Source organism: Oncorhynchus kisutch, linkage group LG4 (genome assembly GCF_002021735.2).
Source record: "Oncorhynchus kisutch isolate 150728-3 linkage group LG4, Okis_V2, whole genome shotgun sequence".
NCBI lineage: Eukaryota > Metazoa > Chordata > Actinopteri > Salmoniformes > Salmonidae > Oncorhynchus > Oncorhynchus kisutch.
Genome location: NC_034177.2, coordinates 68,762,360 through 68,781,507, shown reverse-complemented (window position 1 = coordinate 68,781,507; position 19,148 = coordinate 68,762,360). Strand labels below are relative to the sequence as shown.

The following is a 19,148-nucleotide window of genomic DNA, read 5'->3' as shown; positions in this document are numbered from 1 at the left end:
ACATGTTATACATGCACGCACGCACGCACGCACACACACACACACACACACACACACACACACACACACACACACACACACACACACACACACACACACACACACACACACACACACACACACAGACCCTTCTCTGGTGCTCCTCTGAGTAAATATTGACGGACCTTTTGTCATAATTATCTATGTGTATGCTGTCGCTCTTGTCCCTCACTGACAGCTGCAGTATTTCTTAAGAGGATGTCTGCCCCTCGTGAGCACAAGATAAATGTAGGCACTTTAGTGTCTTGGCCAGTGGCCCTAGATGCCCCAGTGGCCCTAGATGCCCCACAAAGCATGCAGAGCCCTGCTCCATGGCCCAGTGTTGGAATGGCCTTGTCCTTTGTTAGAACCTAAAAGCATTGTTAAATCTCAGAGCTGTTATTTACCGACTGCCTCAGACCACTCGTAGAACAGCTAAGTGTGTCAAATTTTTGCCTGAAAATATTAAATAAATATATATACAAATATAAATATAGTTATGTGTAGCCTAACGTGCGCAACGATGTGCTAAATCTCCATTTTGTGCATTTTTATAGACCCTTTTCCAGTACACGAAACATTGACGTAATGCACAGACTCTTGGCGGCGGTTAGAAAGCCATCACCATCTGCGCCCATTCAACATAGCGTTTTTATAACTTCCAAACAAAATAACTTTTTTGGGTTCTCGTACGCTTACAATGATGTTTGGAATCTTGCTTGAACAGTCGCTAAGATTGTATTGGGGATGCAGCAGTTGTTAGCTAGAAGGCTAACGCTCATTGACATAGGCTGTAGCAAAAGCTAGCCAAAGATCCATTTTACTGGTTCAAGTTGAAGTGTTTTTTAAAAAGTATAATGCAGTTGATTTGCACTGACACTGACATTATATTAAGCAGGACATTCATATGAGCCTTCAAATCCAATTATAATAGTGTGAAATGCGCTCATAAGCAACATGTAAATAGAGGCTTTTTTTGCTGGCGTTCTACAAGAACTCCCCCTTGTTCTGTCACCAAATTGCGCTCATTGCCCTCACGCGGTAATGTATGTAAACACAGAAACGGGTCTATAGGGTAAGCGTTAGAATAAGCCACCTCAATATTTGGGGGGGGTGTATGGTGATTAGGTTGATCGTGACCATGAGCTAATCATGTTATATTTGCACAAACCTGGATAGTACACGTGTGCCTTGACACGACACCATAATCATGTGTGTGGCATGTTAACCCTGGAGGTATTGCAACAGTGCACTGTCTCTGTGAACAAAATACTCTTTCAACTTGTCTCTCTACAATGCTTCTCTGTTGCGTGAGAAGTCACAACCCTCGTTTTGGCGACAACTATTTAGTCAGTTTGAAGAGCGTTTTAATTAAGCGGCCTTTACGCTGACCCTAGTCCACCTCTCCCAGTTCACCCTTGACCTCAAACTGGAAGCTCCTAACTGACTGAAGGAGGCTGTGGAATACCATTTTTCTAACCCAGCAGCATATTTATTCTGTGCTGTGTAGGATGTTTGTGTACATCCCTATCTGTGCTCGTGGCCTCATTCAGCCACACTAATTGTGCACACCCTGTTGACAAGGTTGCGTCTCACTTGGTTGCCCGTGATGTGAGTGGCGCTGCATACATACATCTAGTGAATGTAGCATTACGGTCTCTGAGGGGAGGTTGAAAGGGAGAGGAGGTGAGGTGAGGAGCTTACACTTTACCATGTGATCCTCCACTACAGCTGGAGCTCTCGATCTCTCTGGTAGCAATATATGCCAACCATGCACACACTCACACACACAATGCACACGTATGCCAACACAGGTGCCAACACACCGCCTGTATTCATATCCGTATCCATGTTTCTATAAATAATGTGTGACATTAAATAAGAGTTAAATAAGAATTTGTTCTTAACTGACTTGCCTAGTTAAATAAAGGTTAAATAAAAAAAGAATTGGAATCAACATTTCAAAATGGTTTGAAGCATAAATAAAAATGTTTTTTTTTGTGCAGTTCCACATGTGTACTTAGAGGAATATATGCAAATTGGCCCATAACTCCAACAATACAACGAAATAAGCCTAGGACTATTCATCCTTTAAGCAGGGCTCATACAGACATTGGCAAGTCAAATTGAAGGACTTTCAGAGACTTTTTCAAGAACTTAATTGTAATTTTCAATGTCATACAATTGTATAATTTATATAATTGTAGATATAGGGTCTAATATAGAACCCTCCTACCCAAAAAGCATGCAAAAAGTGTAAATAAAAAGTATGCCATTACCCCTTTAAGAATGATACATGATACAGAATAATGTTGACTTGCTTGGCTAAATAGATTGGACGCATGCATGCCGATTTTTCTGTAGGCTATGAGGCCGACGCAAGCACACATAATAAAGCCAGGAAGAGCGCTAGCATTAATCTCACCATTTAAATCTCACCATCGGTGGTTTTTATAATGAGAAAGCAACCAAAAAAATGGTTCCTTTTGGAATGGAAGGATTTGTAGCCAGCATTAGATGTTGTTGTCTTCATAATAATCACACATGGTTTTACTGCAACAGAGTAGCACAACACCCTCAATTGAGGCGATGGGAAACAAACGAAAGTGGCCACATCTCTCACAAAAACAGATCAAAAAATAAATCCCAGATAATTATAAGGGAGCAGGAGAACTTATACAGTAAATTGGCTACAATAATAACAAAGACTTTTCAAGCACCAAATTCAGGAAATGTCTGATATTCAAGGCCTATTCCAGCACTTGAATTTCTGAGCTCCAAATTCAAGTTCAAGTGGGCTACTTCAAACCCCTTGTATTGTTTAAAATTGTAAGTGTAACATTGTCACACCATGACCTTAGAGATCCTGTTTATGTCTCTATTTTGGTTTGGTCAGGGTGTGATTTGGGGTGGGTATTCTATGTTCTATTATTTGTATTTCTATGTTTTGGCCGGGTAGGGTTCTCAATCAGGGACAGCTGTCTATCGTTGTCTCCGATTGAGAACCATACTTAGGTATCCCTGTTTTCCACCTGTCTTTGTGGGAAGTTGACTTTTGTTTATGGCACATAGCCTGTAGCTTTGCGGTTGTGTTCTCATTTGTTGTTTTGTTGGTGTCATTTTTTTATAATAAAAGAAAAAGTACGCTCACCACGCTGCACCTTGGTCCAGTTCTTCCAACGGCCGTGACAAACATGAAACAAATGTATTTGTCATGTTATTTCATTACCAGATCATATGGTGAAGAAGCCCACTAGGCTATGTAATTTGTTGTCATTATATCCAGAATAATTCATAGGAACAATTGCGCGCTGTAGGCTCTGTCCCATCCGAGATACAAAAACATATGAAAACAATGAACTCATGCCTTGATGCTATCTCTGTTAAATCTAACGAGACCCTGCTGTAAGTATAGCAGACGACAACAGATGATCAACCTGCGTTCTCTAGGGATATTAGATCCAACCTGGATCCAGGCACAGCTGTCTTCACCGGCGTAACCAATGAGACACCAAAATATTCTGGACATTCCTCACAAACACCTTTTTTTCCCCCAGCACTTGGGCTGTTTTTGTATGGCATGCTCTCTCACAGTAGCTAGTCATCACTTGATTGTCATTCATAAAAGTCCTTCCTGGATCAGATGATGATGTGTGAAAATATCTCACCGTCATTTAACAGCTCGACACCAAATGCGCGTCCAACAAGTATCATGCATAATTATTGAAGAACCACGTTAATGACCGTTTTGATTGAGGTTTTAGGTATCATGGTAAGGTGACTCTTTTCTGTTTGAAGCATTCAATTTTGCAATCACATACATTTGCAATCACATAGTTGTTTGCCCATGAAAACTGGTTTCACCCTTTAACATAAGGAGACATGATATGTTTCGTAGTTACACTGCATTTCTGAGCTCTGTGTACAGAAACGGTCTGACAGCTAGATCCAGGATTCTAACAGGGTTCATGTTCAATGTCTGATTTAACTGATGAATGCCTAATATATTATAAAATGGCAACTTACACTGCCATAAATGCAAGGACAGAAAAGTCATATTTTATGTCACACGATTTTGGACATCCGTCAAGACACCAAACATGATGGTTAAACATTTGATTGAATATAGCTATGTTCCCCCCTTATATCTTAATGTAATGACATTGTTTTCATTTTTTTACAGATTATTATCAATGAGTAATCAACAGCTGTAACAAGTTGTCCAGTGTAGGAAATCCTCACTGGTGCCCTAGCTTATAGAAAGACCCACATACAGTACCAGTCAACAGTTTGGACACACGTACTCATTCAAGGGTTTCTCTCTATTTGAAAAAAAACTATTTCTACATTATAGAATAAGTTGGCTGGATGTCATTTGGGTGGTGGACCATTCTTGACACACACAGGAAACTGTTGAGCGTGAAAAACCAAGCAGCATTTCCATTCTTGACAAAAAACGGTGCTCCTGGCACCTACTACCGTATCCCTGTTCAAAGGCACTTAAATATCTTGTCTTGCCAATTCACCCTCTGAATGGCACAAAAACACAATCCATGTCTCAATTGTCTCGAGGCTTAAAAATCGTCCGTTAACCCGTCTCCTCCCCTTCATCTACACTGATTGAAGTGGACTTAACAAGTGAAATCAATACAGGATCATAGCTTTCACCTGGATTCACCTGGTCAGTCTATGTCATGGAAAGAGCAGGTGTTCATAATGTTTTGTGTACTCAGTGTACATAATATACACATACATACATGAAGCTTGATTTGTTTCTGACCAGTTTTCAACAATATAGTGATTTCCGAGAAGTGGAGAGGATTTCAGCAGTCTGGCTGCTGGGCTGTGAGGGTGGAGGTGCGACAGGGCTGGCATGGGTGGGCTTTGGTGTGGGCGGTGGTTGGGGGTGAAGGAGCCAGGGCTGTGATGGATAATGTTGTCATGTATTTAACTAGCTTGTGTGCGAGTGTGCATGTGTGCGTGTGTGTGTGTGTGTATGCAAATACCAGCATTGTGTGTTTGCATGTGTGATTGTAAATGTTAGTGGAAGGACCCGCAGGGGAAGGATGGATGATTCATAATTCATGCAGGTTAGGGAGTGGAAATGACAGAAAAGGCAAAGGACAAGTCTGCAGCAGGTGGTAGTGATGCAGAGAGTAGGGAGAGGAGGGATGAGAGAGAGAGGGAGGGAGGGAGGGAGGGAGGGAGGGAGGGAGGGAGGGAGGGAGGGAGGGAGGGAGGGAGGGAGGGAGGGAGGGAGGGAGGGAGGGAGGGAGGGAGGGAGGGAGGGAGGGAGGGAGGGAGGGATAGAGAGACAGAGAGGGGAGGGAAAGAGCAGAGTGCTTTCCCTGTGCCGCAGTGTGATGGTGGTGTCTGGAGGGTTGCTATGGTCTTGCTGTTGTCTTCACTACCGAAGCACACTGCTCTGTCGCCAGGGTGTGTGGTTGCATGCTAATGTGTGTGTGTGTGTTTGCGTTTGCCAGGGTCAGTGCTATCCGGAATCCTTGGGACGTCCTTACCCTAAACCCTAGCCTTAACCCCTACACTTATCCTAACCATAACCAATACCTAACCCAACATTAACCCTTACCTTAACCATTTTAAATGTCAACTTCAATAGGGTAGAGATGTACCAAGGATCCCAGATAGCATGGACCCATGTGTGAGTGTGTGAATTTGAGAGAGGCAGAAAGAGACAAGCGACAAAACAGTGTTACTAGCCCGGTTCAGTGTTATCATGTTACTAGCCTGGTTCAGTGTTATCGTGTTACTAGCCCGGTTCAGTGTTATCGTGTTACTAGCCTGGTTCAGTGTTATCGTGTTACTAGCCCGGTTCAGTGTTATTGTGTTACTAGCCTGGTTCAGTGTTATCGTGTTACTAGCCCGGTTCAGTGTTATCGTGTTACTAGCCTGGTTCAGTGTTATCGTGTTACTAGCCCGGTTCAGTGTTATCGTGTTACTAGCCCGGTTTAGTGTTATCATGTTACTAGCCCGGTTCAGTGTTATCGTGTTACTAGCCCGGTTCAGTGTTATCGTGTTACTAGCCTGGTTCAGTGTTATTTGTGTTACTAGCCCGGTTCAGTGTTATCGTGTTACTAGCCCGGTTTAGTGTTATCGTGTTACTAGCCCGGTTCAGTGTTATCGCGTTACTAGCCCGGTTCAGTGTTATCGTGTTACTAGCCCGGTTTAGTGTTATCGTGTTACTAGCCCGGTTCAGTGTTATCATGTTACTAGCCCGGTTCAGTGTTATCGTGTTACTAGCCCGGTTCAGTGTTATCGTGTTACTAGCCCGGTTCAGTGTTATCATGTTACTAGCCCGGTTCAGTGTTATCGTGTTACTAGCCCGGTTCAGTGTTATCGTGTTACTAGCCCGGTTCAGTGTTATCGTGTTACTAGCCCGGTTCGCTTGGTTGACAGTGTATCACAAGGCAAGGCTATGGTTGTTTACATCAGCTGGTGTACACCGCTGTATCATCCCATCACAATATTGACATAACCATGGCTAGGTATTGAGAAACAACTTAGTCAGTAGTAAATCATGTTCATTTGTAATATCAGCATGGTGCTATGGCGCAGTGCCCTGTCTGTGTAGATCTTCTATTTGTACAAACACACATGGCACATCTGTCAAACAACATGCTGCTTCTGTATGTGGAAGCCATGAAGTCCTGCTTAGCTAAATGCATATCAGCCACCCGTTTCTTACAGCTTGACAGTGTGTGAGGTTTGGTGTTCTCACACGCCAGCCACACTGGACCAGTGGGATTGGGATTTGTCCGGGCCGGTTGGTGGACGCGCTGACCTTTTCAGAGGAGTGTGTGTTTATGTGTGTGTGTGCATTCCAGGCACATTTTGCACTGACTTAGTCAATGAGTTCAAATGATAGAAGAGGAATTGAGAGATTCACAGAGAGTTAGAAAAGGGAAAGAAGAGAGGAAAGAAGGAATGAGAGGGCGAAGAAGTACACTAGAGAGAGGGAATGATCTGGCAGGCAGAAAAAGGGGGTCAGGTGAATGTTACCATGGCAGGCGAGAGGATTGAATGTCATAATAGAGGAGAGACAAGGCACACGTAGAGGGAGAGACAGAGATGAAGACTGAGGGCTAGAGGTATAGAGAGGTGCATGGCGTCGGTCTTAGCCCCGAGGCTCTTTGTCAGCAGTATAAGCTTTAAATAGTGGATTATCTCTCTTCTCACCACTCCTCCTGTGGGATAGCAGGGAGGGGGGGTGGGGGGTCTGGAGTTATTCCTGGGAGATGAATAGATCACACACACACTTGCTACTGTATAAGGGGAACAGAGAGACTGCCACTGCTGGGTGATGCAGGTGCAGTCATTGTAAGACAGTGTGTCGTTTGTCTTCTCTTTGTATTAATACTTGAATCATGTACTCTGTAGGAGGCCATATATAAAGCAAGTGATGACTTATAAGAATTTTACTGGAGACCTTTTGTGATTTTAGGCTCTGCTTCCTTCCTCCCTTCCTCATCTCTTTCTCTACCTCTCCTTCTCTCTCTCCATCTCTGTCTCTGTGCGTGGCCTTTTGTCTTGCTAATTCAGTCTGCTCAGACAGCTGGTGAGTGGAGTGGAGGGCCTGAGGATGAAGGGTTGAGAGGAGCAGACCCAGGTGGCCCTGAGAGGAGAGATGGAGGTAGAGAGAGATGAAGAGACCAGCGTCTGATCCAGTGGAGGGCTTGCGGTGGAGCACACCCGCAATAACATCTGCTAAATATGTGTATGTGACCAATAAAATGTCATTTGATTTGATTTGGAGTGCTGGAACTGTCAGTCTGGAGTGGGACAGGGTGTTCTTGGCTGGTGTAGGGGGTGGTCTTATTGGAAAAATGGAATGGAAGTGGTGTCAATCTGAGCTTGGATTTCATTTGGCTGGAAGAAGGGTGTGTACTGGTACTAAGGTGGCCTTCTGCAGTCTCTCCTGCTCTCCCTCTCCCTGTGCCTACTTAATCATCTTCATCTGTGTGATGTGAGGTGTCACAAGTCATTAGCTTTGCCTGCTCTGATACCTTCCAGACCTCACCACTGTTTGGCCACAAATAACCTTCTCCAGGCTCTACTGCTAGTTTGATGGTTGTAGCCATCATTAACAATCACCCATATTAACAAACTTATTTCATTTCAAACTTCACATTCTTTAGTATAGGCTACTTATTATGAAGAATATCAGCCAAATGCCTGTGATAAGTGGCCGGTATGGTCGGTGTCGATAATTTTCGGTTCATCGTCCCAGCTTTAATACAACCAGCCAATCAGAGCATTTTATCCTCTGTGCCCAGTGCTCACAACCATCTGAGGGTGTCTTGTGTTGTTAGACACAGATGTGACAGGATGCACACACACATACACACACACACACACACACACACTAATGTTGCTTCAGTACTTTTTCCGATACTAGAACATGAAAAATGGTTCGGTGCTAGAATTTTTGTTACTTTTGGTACTTCTGTCAAATGTCTTACGTCGTCTACTGATTGAGAGAGAGTCAAGTCTGTCTATCAGCCGCTTTTAGCCTGGATAATACTTGCCAGTCTGCATAGCGCGTTATCAACCCTGAGCATACCGGACTCCACTACAACACCTGATTCCTGCCACAAGACCCGAACCATTACTCCTGATCATCGCAGCTAGCTAGCTGCTACCGAGTGACCCAGCCCCGAAGCTATCCTTGAGCCAGGCCCATCTCCCGGCCTACTCAGTGGACTTTTCACTAACACGACTATAATCCACTACACCACCGGATTCTTGCCATAAACTTTGGACATAGGATCATTGCATAGGATCATCGCTGCTAGCTAGCTAAGTGGCTAACGCCCTTGTCCTGAAACTGGCACCAGTTAGCCTCGAGCCAGGCACATCTTCCGGCTAGCAAACAACATTACTCCAGCTACAATAGATCTTTTGCCAACTGGCCTGGACCCTTTGTCGACACTGAGCCCTGCCGTTCCATCACAACTGGTCTACCGATGTAAATCCATCCATTGCACCCTCAACCGGCCTTTGCCGGATGTCGGTGCAGACTCTTCCACTAGCCCCTGCCTTCTAACGTTTTTTGAACGCCGTGTCTCCCGATAGCTAGCATAGGAACGACTACCTAGCGGCTTCCCTGTTTCATCTATTGCTGTTCACTGGATCCTATGATCACTTGGCTACATAGCTGATGCCTGCTGGACTGTTCATTAATCACGGTACTACATTTGGTTTATTTTGTTTATCTGTCGGCCCCAGCCTCGAACTCAGGCCTTGTGTGTAGTTAACTGACCCTCTCTGCCCATTCATCGGCATTTTACCTGTTGTTGTTGTCTTAGCTGATTAGCTGTTGTTGTCTTACCCATTGTTGTCTTAGCTAGCTCTCCCAGTCAACACCCGTGATTGCTTTATGCCTCGCTTCATGTCTCTCTCTAATGTCAATATGCCTTGTATACTGTTGTTTAGGATAGTTATCATTGTTTTAGTTTACTGTGGAGCCCCTAGTCCCACTCAACATGCCTCAGATACCTCTTTTGTCCTACCACCCACATATGCGGTAACCTCTCCCATCATAACTAGTGCTTCAAGAGATGCAACCTCTCTTATCATCACTCAATGCCTAGGTTTATACCTCCACTGCACCCGCACCCTACCATATGCTTGTCTGTACATTATGCCCTGAATCTATCCTACCACGGCCAGAAATCTGCTCCTTTTATTCTCTGTCCCCAACGCACTAGACGACCAGTTTTGATGGCCCTTAGCCTTATCCTCATTCTACTCCTTCTCTGTTCCTCGGGTGATGTAGAGGTTAACCCAGGCCCTGTGTGTCCCCAGGCGCTCTCATTTGTTGACTTCTGTAACTGTAAAACCTTGGTTTCATGCATGTTAACATCAGAAGCCTCCTCCCTAAGTTTGTTTTACTCACTGCTTTAGCACACTCAGCAAACCCTGATGTCCTTGCCGTGTCTGAATCCTGGTTTAGGAAGGCCACCAAAAATTCAGAGATCTCAATTCCCAACTACAACATTTTCCATCATGATAGGACTGCCAAAGGGTTTCAATCTACTGCAGAGATAGCCTGCAAAGTTCTGTCATACTTTCCAGGTCTATGCCCAAACAGTTCGAGCTTCTAATTAAAAAAATCAATCTCTCCAGAAATAAGTCTCTCACTGTTACCGCCGCCTGTTATAGACCCCCCTCAGCTCCCAGCTGTGTCCTGGACACTATATGTGAATTGATTGTCCCCCATCTATCTTCAGAGTTCATTCTGGTAGGTGACCTAAACTGGGATATGCTTAACACCCTGGCAGTCCTACAATCTAAGCTAGATGCCCTCAATCTCACACAAATTATCAAGGAGCACACCAGGTACAACCCTAAATACATAAACATGGGCACCCTCATATTATACTGACCAACTTGCCCTCTAAATACACCTCTGCTGTTTTCAATCAGGATCTCAGCGATCACTACCTCATTTCCTGCATCCGCTATGGGTCCGCGGTCAAACGACCACCCCTCATCACTGTGAAACGCTCCCTAAAACACTTCTGCGAGCAGGCCTTTCTAATCGACCTGGCCCAGGTATCCTGGAAGGATATTGACCTCATCCCGTCAGTAGAGGATGCCTGGTCGTTCTTTAAAAGTAATTTCCTCACCATCTTAAATAAGCATGCCCCTTTCAAAAATGTAGAACTAAGAACAGATATAGCCCTTGGTTCACTCCAGACCTGACTGCCCTCGACCACATCCTGTGACGGACTGCACTAGCATCGAATAGTCCCCGTGATATGCAACTTTTCAGGGAAGTCAGGAACCAATACAAGCAGTCAGTTAGTGAAGCAAGGCAGTTAGGAAAGCCTAGCTTTTTCAAACAGAAATTTGCATCCTGTAGCTCTAACTCCAAAAAGTTTTGGAACACTGTAAAGTCCATGGAGAATAAGAGCACCTCCTCCCAGCTGCCCACTGCACTGAGGCTAGGAAACACTGTCACTACCGATAAATCCACGATAATCGAGAATTTCAATAAGCATTTCTCTACGGCTGGCCATGCTTTCCTCCTGGCTACCCCAACCCTGGCCAACCGCTCCGCATCCCCCACAGCTACTTCCCCAAGCCTCCCCAGCTTCTCCTTCACCCAAATCCAGATAGCAGATGTTTTGAAAGAGCTGAAAAACCTGGACCTGTACAAATCAGCTGGGCTAGACAATCTGGATCCTCTCTTTCTAAAATTATCCGCTGCCATTGTTGCAACACCTATTATCAGTCTGTTCAACCTCTCTTTCGTATCATCCAAGATTCCTAAAGATTGGAAAGCTGCCGCGGTCATCCCCCTCTTCAAAGGGGGTGACACTCTAGACCCAAACTGTTACAGACCTATATCCATCCTGCCCTGTATCTTCTCCACTGTGCAATCCTATTTCTGAGCTGGTCACTGGTGCACCTCAGCCACTATCAAGGTACTAAACGATATCATAACCGCCATCGATAAAAGACAGTACTGTGCAGCTGTCTACGTTGACCCGGCCAAGGCTTTCGACACTGTCAGTCACCGTATTCTTATCGGCAGACTCAATAGCCTTGGCTTCTCAAATGACTGCCTCGCCTGGTTCACCAACTACTTCTCAGATAGAGTTCAGTGTGTAAAATTGTTGTCCGGACCTCTGGAAGTTTTAATGGGGTTACCACAGGGTTCAATTCTCGGGCCAACTCTTTTCTCTGTATATATCAACGATATCGCTCTTGGGTGATTTCTTGATCCACCTCTACGCAGACGACACCATTCTCTATATATCTGGCCCTTCTTTGGACACTGTGTTAACAAACCACCAAACAAGGTTCAATGCCATACAACACACCTTCCATGGCCTCCAACTGCTCCTAAACGCTAGTAAAACTAAATGCATGCTTTTCAACCGATCGCTGCCCGCACCTGCCCGCCTGACTAGCATCACTACTCTGGACGGTTCTGACATAGAATATCTTGGCCAGGTTGCAGTTTTAAATGAAAACTTGTTCTCAACTGGCCAACCTGGTTAAATAAAGGTCATCTTAAAAGATCATCTTTGCTCGAGCCTCGAACTGTGTGTGAATGATGTTATCAGTGTGATGTTACGAGTCTTAGAGAGAGCGCACACAAGAGATTGCTTCTTCTATGCAAATGTTGTTGATCAGTACAGTCAAATAAGTCCCAAATGGAAGGGAAAGTTTGTCATCTGTAGCTCCATAAAATCCGCCCAAACCAGCTCAGTAACTCAATTCATGCACACACTCCTATTTAATGTTCACCTGTATTGTGAATAGGCCCATGATTTACCCAATTTATCAATGGACTAGAGATTTACTATTCAAATAAATAATTACTGTTATGTTATGTAGGTAGATTATTGATTGTATAATTTGTATAATTAATTCATTAATGGAAAAAAAGCTAACCTTTGTAATGATATTGAACTCAAAAGATCTGTCTGAATCAAGTGCCATTCTGTGACTGGCTAATACGCCTTCTTTTTCTGCCGTGGTATCGTTTTTGTATCGAGTATCATGATGTTATTGAGTATTGCGCTACTAAACCTGGTATTTGTATCGAAGTCAAAACTCTGGTATCGTGGCAACACTAACACATACACATCCTGTTCAGTTGGTTGACTCTGTGATAGTGCATGTTTTTTTTTGGAGCGTAACTCGGTAGTAGGTGGTCATGGGATACGCTGCAGTTGTTTATCCCCTGTTTCTATGGCAGCCTGTCTGAAGAGCTCCATATCCCCTTGAGATGCTCCTGTCTCATCGCTGACCTCACTTAATAGACAAGAGGCTTTTATCCACCTGTACTCACGGTTACAGTCAGCCCCTCTGGCTCTCAGGGTCGCTGTACAACCAAATAAACAATATTATTATTCCTTTACTATAGTGGGATACTCAGATCTAATAAAGCAGAGATATGAGCCTAGCCCACTAACCTAGCTTTCTCTATAAGGACCACAGACGCCTTCTTCATTTCAGTTGGATCTTGTGCCCAAACACTAAGCCGTCTCTTAATCGGGGACATTATGACCAGAGTGGGCTTAATCTGCCCTCCGTGCTGCCTGATTCTGTAAGCAGATAATTTGTGGAAGAATCCTTTCCTCTTTTCCCCTCTTTCTTGATATGGTGACGGCCTTGAGTGCTGGGATTATGCCACCTCTGGATTACCTATGATCCTCCCCTCCCCAGGGTTTGAACACTGGTGCTCTGACCCCCCCCCCCCCCCCCCCACACACACACAAATGTACTAATATATTCATTCATGAATGAATGAATGCTCTCTCCCAATCCTTACCCCTCTCATGATATCAGTATAGATTTAGCTTTTTGGTAATTGTTCTGAAATCCCAAATGTAAAAGAAAATGTTCACTAGGAGCCACACCCTTAATACAGGTGTTAAGTCCCCTATTTGGGGGACTTTGAGCAGTTCTGGACCGGTTCCGGATTACATTTTGGTGTACAAAACGCTCTGTGATTGTCGTAGGGTCTCCTATCTTATAGTGCCAGAAAGCCCCATCTCTCTGCTCTCAGCTCCCGGTCTCTAAGTGGAGCTGACTTGAAGTGTCAGGTTTCAGACCCTACATTTGCATAGGGTGTGACGTTTCACATTTTCTGGCCTATCCAGACAAAGGAACAATTTCCTGTGTCTGTGAAACTCACAGCTGCACTTGCAATAGCACATATGAGACCGGATAATCTAGCGGATGCAACAATATACGTTTTATCTCAATGTGATATTCTCAGCCGGATTTAGAGCTCTCAACATAAAAAAAAGAAATAATTTAATAGAATTGAACTAAGACCATCCTCTTGGTCACAGACAGACTAAATAACTTTGTGCTTAAAGCTGAATGAGTTTGCACATATTTGAATGGTATCACTGCGCCGCTCAGAGTACGTTTAGGCAAAAATTCTCTAGTGCCAGTCATTTCAAGCCCTATTGCCCCACTTTGTAGAATAGGAAAATAATCATAAATAAAAAATAAAAAATCATAATATTTGTAATATTTACTTGAGCGTTTATATATTATCATAATATTTGTACTACTTACTTGAGCTTTTATATATTATCATAATATTTGTACTACTTACTTGAGCTTTTATATATTATCATAATATTTGTACTATTTACTTGAGTCCTCAAAATATTTTTACCAGACCTTTACAACTATGCAGCCTTACCAGTTATTGTATATGGCCATCTCATCAAAAATACGTTTGGGTATGTCTATTTCGGCGGAAATCGAAATTGTGCCCTATCAATGTGTGTTATTCACTGAAAGCCTTGACCCCAGAGCAGAATTAACAGTGTTTGATGAATAGAGATACAAAAATGAGTTGTGAACATGATTCCAACTGACACAAGCTTGTCTTGACCCAGAGTATAGTAGACAGGGATGTGGACAGGACGACTGAGGTGTTGGGAGAGCAGTCAGGGTGTGTCTGCATCTACGTCTCCTCTCATGAGTCTCAAAATGCCTCTTTGATTCCAGCGCGATGATTATGATCGACGCGAATAACCCCGGTCCAAAGGAGAGCATCGAGGAAAAACACACAAAAACAAGGAAAAGTACATAAACATGACTGTTTTTGGTAAATGTATCCCAAAGACGTGTTTTTAGCGAAGTGGCCCCTGATTGTGCTTGCATAAGGTCTGTTTAAAGTGAGCCTAGGAGAGGGGACAGGGGATTTCAGGGGAGGACGCTACTGTCTGTGTCAGAAACACATAGGAAGTAGCAGCCAGTGTTGATGAGAGCAAACAAACACATCAACAAACAAACAACACCCACTACCCAGAGCAAGAGCATGGGGAGGAGGAGAGGCAGCAGCACTCCCCCCTACTGGAGCCGGGGTTGGTACAGGCCACCACATATTATGGCCCTTTTCCTACCTGCATGTGGGAACCAAGTCTGAAAATAGGGACCACAAAGCAAAAGCGGGGGTGGATTAGATTGGATGGGTGTTCTAATGAAATATAACCAAAAAAAAGACAAAAGCATTTTAAGCATAGGGATCCGAGGCTGTTTTAGTCTTCCTACTGTCATCTCCCACCATCCCTATCTCCATCCCCTCGCTCTCTCTCCCTCTCTCCTCCTCTCTGGGTTGCGGCCGTGCACCAGGCTTGTCTCTGGGGGGGCCAAGCGAGCCGTGATGGGAATCTCAGCCTCGTTTGCATACTGCGGAGGTGGAAGGAGGGGGTGGGAAGCTACTGTCGCTGGCGGGCGGGCGAGCTGGTGGGCAGCGAACAGAGCTCTGTTGGAGAAGAGAAAAGCATGTGTTATCACTGGGCTCTGCCAGGGTCTCAGGGCATCAGACTGTAAACCCCATCAAGACTACGTGACACATAGAGAATGAGAAGAGAGGGTTTATGTAACCCAGCGCACCCCCCACCCCCCCACACACAGATACTAGCACACACACAGACATGCTGAAGCGTAGACACACACTCATACAAATCATACTGTACCCATTGTGCTGTTCTAGGGTTGATCTCTTGCTCTGCTATTGGTTGTAAGTTAGTGGTATGGGTGGGAGGTTCTGTTGTCTGGCCTGACATGAGCGGTCAGCTGTCACAGATGCCTCCCTCTGGATGCCTGGCCTTTCAGACCTGACAGCGACCTGCTGCGAGGAAAAGAGGGAGAGAGGGGAAGAAGGGAGGGATGGGAAGAGAGGGAAAGAGGGGAAGAGAGGGAAAGAGGGGAAGAGAGGGAGAGAGGGGAAGAGAGGGAGAGAGGGGAAGAGAGGGAGAGAGGGGAAGAGAGGGAAAGAGGGGAAGAGAGGGAAAGAGGGGAAGAAGGGAGGGAGAGGGAGAGAGGGGAAGAGAGGGAAAGAGGGGAAGAAGGGAGGGAGGGGAAGAGAGGGAAAGAGAGGAAGAGAGGGAGAGAGGGGAAGAGAGGGAGAGAGGGGAAGAGAGGGAAAGAGGGGAAGAGAGGGAAAGAGGGGAAGAAGGGAGGGAGGGGAAGAGAGGGAAAGAGGGGAAGAGAGGGAAAGAGGGGAAGAGAGGGAAAGAGGGGTAGAGAGGGAGAGAGGGGAAGAGAGGGAAAGAGAGGGAAAGAGGGGAAGAGAGGGAGAGAGGGGAAGAGAGGGAAATAGAGCAGGGAGTCAATAGAGAGAGACAGAGTCCCTTCAGCTTCTGCCCGCCAGGGTTTGGAGGTCTCAGGCAGTGCCAGAGGTGAGACCAAGTCACTATTAATCGAGTCACAAGCAAGTCTCAAGTAGAACAGGTCAAGACTCGAGTCAAGTCCAAGACATGCATTATAAGAGCAAGTCAAGACGAGTCATAAGTTTTCAAGTCTCAAGTCAAGAAAGAAAAAAAATGTATATACCTTTATTTACAGGTCTTGGTGATCTAATGGTGAAAGTGCCATATGATACAAAATAAAGTAGATTTACAAAATATAGCTTACATGGGCAATAGCCTAAAAGAAATAGCCCCTGTATCAGTCTTAACCTGTCCTATCTGAACGGACACAGGTGGAAGGAAAGACTGTACAATTGGCAATTATACTGAACAAAAATAGAAACGTAACATGCAAAAAAGAGTTCATATAAGGAAATCAGTCAATTCAAATTAATTCATTAGGCCCTAATCTATAGATTTCACATGACTGGAAATACAGATATGCATCTGTTGGTCACAGATATCTTTTAAAAATGCCGTGGATCAGAAAACCAGTCAGTATCTGGTTTCACCACCATTTGTCTCATGCGGCGTGATTTATCTCATTCGCATAGAGTTGATCAGGCTGTTGATTGTGGCCTGTGGAATGTTATCCGACTCCTCTTCGATGGCTGTGCGAAGTTGTTGGATATTGGCGGGAACTGGAACAAGCTGTTGTACACGTTGATCCAGAGCATCCCAAACATGCTCAATAGGTGACATGTCTGGTGAGAATGCAGGCAGGCCATGGAAGAACTGGGACATTTTCAGCTTCCAGGAATTGTGTACAGATCCTTGCGACATGGGGCCGTGCAATATCATGCACGGCCCCCCATTATCACGACAATGGGCCTCGGGATCTCGTTGCGGTATCTATGTACATTCAAATTGCCATCAATAAAATGCAATTGTGTTCGATGTCCATAGCTTATGCCTGCCCATTACCATAACCCCACCACCACCATGGGGCACCTCGGTTCACAACGTTGACATCAGCAAACCGCTCGCCCACACGATGCCATACACTTGGTCTGTGGTTGTGAGGCCGGTTGGACGTACTGCCAAATTCTCTAAAACTACGTTGGATGTGGCTTATGGTAGAGAAATTAACATTCAATTCTCTGACAACAGCTCTGGTGGACATTCCTGCAGTCAGCAAGCCAAATGCACGCTCCCTCAAAAGGTAAGGCATCTGTGGCTTTGTGTTGTGTCGCAAAACTGCACATTTTAGAGTGACTTTTATTGTCCCCAGCATAAGGTGCAACATTGAAATGGAACATTTCTGGGATCTTTTATTTCAGCTTATGAAACATGGGACCAACACTTGACATGTTGCTTTTTGTTCAGTGTACAACAAATAAACTGGGCAATTTCCACATCATTGTTACATTGGTACATTGATCTTAATCAGACTGGTTGCTAAATGAAAATGTGTCGTAGGCCAATCAAACATCAAACAGAAATGTCTAAGTGTTGCAATAAATGGTACGGGGATGGAATGATGAAACGCTTGCAATTATTGTAGCATTAGATGGAATATAGATTTACCACATAGGGCCTATGTATTTCAAAGTGTGAAAGCAAGAGCAAACATTTTAACAGGAGAAAAAAAGTTATCTCCACTGGCGGGAGTTTGGAAATTGTGAAGAGCCGCGCATATGGCGCGTCTTCGCCACAGTAATAATTCATTTGAAACAAATTCCAAATGCAAGCTTCTTAAGTAAATGATCAATTTCAAGCAATTGTTACATGCCAAAATACCAGTAGGTCAATGCTAGTAACTGTTGCCCATTGCAGATGAGCTTGCAAAGTATACAGTTAATATTCTTGATCACCATTTTCGCTGCAGCCGTTCCTATAGCTGTACAGCAAATCAGCAATCTGTTTGCTTGCTCACCACCTGACCTGTGTTGATTGACAGTTGTCTGGTTCAATCAGAGTGCAGAGTGTGCGTTTCACTAGCCAATCTGTTGCAAGTCTGGTTGTGTGGAGAGAGTAATCCCACGTAGACTCTGTGCTACGAAATGAGTGACAAAACATTATAAAACCTGGCCAGTTAATTTCAAGTCATCAGTCTCAAGCCAAAGTTGAATCCCGAGGCTTGAGGCTCCAAGTCTAAGTCGAGTCTCAAGTTATTTTATTTTCTATCAAGTCGAGTCTCAAGTCATCAACTTTGTGACCCGAGTCAGACTCGAGTCCAGGTCATGTGACTGGAGTCCACAAATCTGGGCAGTGCACACCGTCTTTGCTTAGGCCACTTTACCGCACTCTACACATTTTACATTAAAATATTAGTCATTTAGCTGACGCTCTTAAACAGAGCGACCTACAGGAGAATTTAGGGTTATGTGCCTTGCACAAGGGCACACCGGTTTTCATCCAGTCAGTTCGAACCAGCAACTTTTCGGTTACTGACCCAACGTTCTTAACCGCTAGCTAGGCTCCCTGTCACCCCACACCCTAACTCTCCCGAGCCCACCAGAGCCTAATGAACCCCCATTCTGAGGTCTGATAGGGTCTCTCTGTGCCCTTACTCTACCCTGCTCGACTCTGCTATGTGTCTGTATCTCCGTATCTCCCTGTGTGTCTGTGACCTCCCCTGAGCGCTAGCTGGCTGGCTGGCTGGCTGACTGAATGACTCACCGCCAAGCTAAGCCCTAGGATGGATTGTGGTATTTTTAGCTGTCTGGGCCACACTGACCTCTCCCTCAGCTATGCGCCTAAGTCTCCCAAAGCTCCCATCAACAGAGGAAATCTCTTCCACTACTTCCTGCTCATCTGTCATTACTAGGAGCCATTGTTTACATCCCATGAGCCGACCCCACCTGGCACCCACTGTGACTCTCTGGACATCACAGTGTGACTCTGCTTTGCCTCTGACAAGGCCTCCTAAAGGTGACAAAAGACTGGGAGTGTGTATAAATGCCTTTTGGGATGCAATGAGGAGGGAGGGAC

At 44.8% G+C, this 19,148-nt stretch overlaps 1 protein-coding gene across 29 annotated transcripts in view; it reads left to right on the top strand.

Annotated features, from left to right (window-relative positions):
* LOC109889919 (calcium/calmodulin-dependent protein kinase type II subunit gamma) overlaps window positions 1-19,148 on the top strand; it is a 111,685-nt gene that overhangs the window by 14,383 nt on the left and 78,154 nt on the right. The gene's annotated exons all lie outside the window — the stretch shown is intronic.